The sequence below is a fragment of the Octodon degus genome, unplaced genomic scaffold (genome assembly GCF_000260255.1).
Source record: "Octodon degus isolate 3935 unplaced genomic scaffold, OctDeg1.0 scaffold00343, whole genome shotgun sequence".
NCBI classification, from domain to species: Eukaryota; Metazoa; Chordata; class Mammalia; order Rodentia; family Octodontidae; genus Octodon; species Octodon degus.
In genome coordinates this window covers 89,110-91,115 of record NW_004524919.1, presented here as the reverse complement: position 1 = coordinate 91,115, position 2,006 = coordinate 89,110, and the positions used below count along the sequence as shown (strand labels likewise).

Here is a 2,006-nt window from a genome sequence, read left to right as displayed (position 1 = left end):
TATGCCCAGGCCAGCAGAGCATTGCATTGAGCATGTCAGGATGTTGCAGTGGCCTAAAGAGCAACCTTCTGGAGAAGGTGTTCCACTAGACGGAGATGATCCTGAACATATTCAGTGGATATTTCAAAAATCTCTAGAGAGAGCATCACAATATAATATTAGAGGTGTTACATATTGACTCTCCCAAGGGGTAGAAAAACGAGTCATTCCTGCAGTTGCTTCCACAAATGCAGTTATTGCAGCTGTGTGTGGCACTGAAGTTTTTAAAACAGCCACAAGTGCATATATTCCCCTTAATAATTACTTGGTATTCAATGATGTAGATGGCCTGTGCACTTACACATCTGAAGCAGAGAGGAAGGAAAACTGCCCAGCTTGTAGCCAACTTCCTCAAAACATTCAGTTTTCTCCATCAGTTAAACTGCAGAAGGTTTTGGACTATCTAACCAATAGTGCTTGTCTGCAGATGAAATCTCCACTATCACAGCCATATTAGAAGGGAAAAATCGAATGCTTTACTTACAGTCGGTAACCTCTATCGAAGAACGAACGAGGCCGAATCTTTCCAAAACGTTGAAAGAACTAGGACTTGTTGATGGACAAGAACTGGCGGTTGCTGATGTGACCACACCACAGACTGTACTATTCAAACTTCATTTTACGTCCTAAATAAAATGAATTTGCTCATAATAGACAACTTATGGAAATAATATACTTCATGGATGCTAAGAAATTGAATTTGTGTCATTTTAAGCTAGCGTTGCTGAAATTTGACTCTTTTAATATAAAGAACTACTCTTTTCTAACTTTATAAGTTTCCCTTGAAGATAGAATTTGGGGTCAGTGCTTGTCAACACGTCCATTAGTAAGTAATAGAGGAAATGATGCCTGGAGAGAGATTCCGGGCAAATGTAAAACTTTTTTTAGAGAAAGAAACACCGTCTTGTGTGTGAATTTTGTTATTATGGTCAAAATGCATTCCTCAGCTTTCATTTTGGTACCACATATACAAAAGATGTCCCTTTAAAGGAAATAAGGAATTAATTTTCAAGTAACTTTATATATTATAATCTGATGTTCAGAGTATAACAAACAGGCTATTACTCGATGTAATGTTCATTTAATTGTGCAGTTCAAATCAATATTGTTACAGTTTATCTTGTCCATAATAATTTGTAAGCACTGTGATAGCTGAATGCCTATGCATGGAAATAGGGGATATTTTCATGTTTGTATTTGCAATGCCAGATAGGCCATTATGCAAAAATTTAAGCCAACTTGGCTGTTTAAAAATTTTAATGTTTAAACAGTTATCACTGATGCTTTTGCATTAATAAAATCATACATTGTCTAAAAAAAAAATTGGGACCAGTGAGATAGCTCAGCAGATTAAGCTCCTGCTTAGACAAGTACAAGAACCATTGTGTGATCCCTGACATCACAAGCCACACCGTGCATGCCCCTGGGCAGGCACTATGAGCCACCAATGAGTGGGTGTGGTAGCACACAGCTATAATCCCAGCGCTGGGGAGGCTGAATACAGGAGATTCACTGTGAGTACCAGCTGCGTAGTGAGACCCTGTACCAAATACATTTTAAAAAATTGTATAAGACACGTTTTTCATAGATGCAGTTTACGATCATCATGGAGCAGTGGTTTCCAGTACATACTACAGCTTGTTTACCTTGTAATCTCCTTCTCCTTCCCTGCCCTACTCTCCTGCCTCCTCTAATTTCTCTGCTCTTATTTTCATGCCTGCTGATTTTCTTAATCTTGGCTCACATATGGTGCAAGCTAGCATTCACTGAGATTATTAGGTTCCTGTACATGGCATATCTTTATTCCTCTAATTCCCCCTTTCCCTCCCCCTCCCCTTTGCCCTTGTCTCCTTATACCTCTTCTCTCTTGTAAGATATTTACGTATTGATTTATTTTATTTAACATTATATTTTCCAGGTGCATTTATTTTCCTACAAAAATCTCAAATGTGTCTTTCTGTGTAGCT

The 2,006-nt window shown here is 38.2% G+C and overlaps 1 pseudogene; it reads left to right on the top strand.

The window, feature by feature from the left end:
* LOC101563923 overlaps window positions 1–741 on the top strand; it is a 12,389-nt pseudogene extending 11,648 nt beyond the window's left edge.
* Window positions 742–2,006: the final 1,265 nt, after the last annotated feature.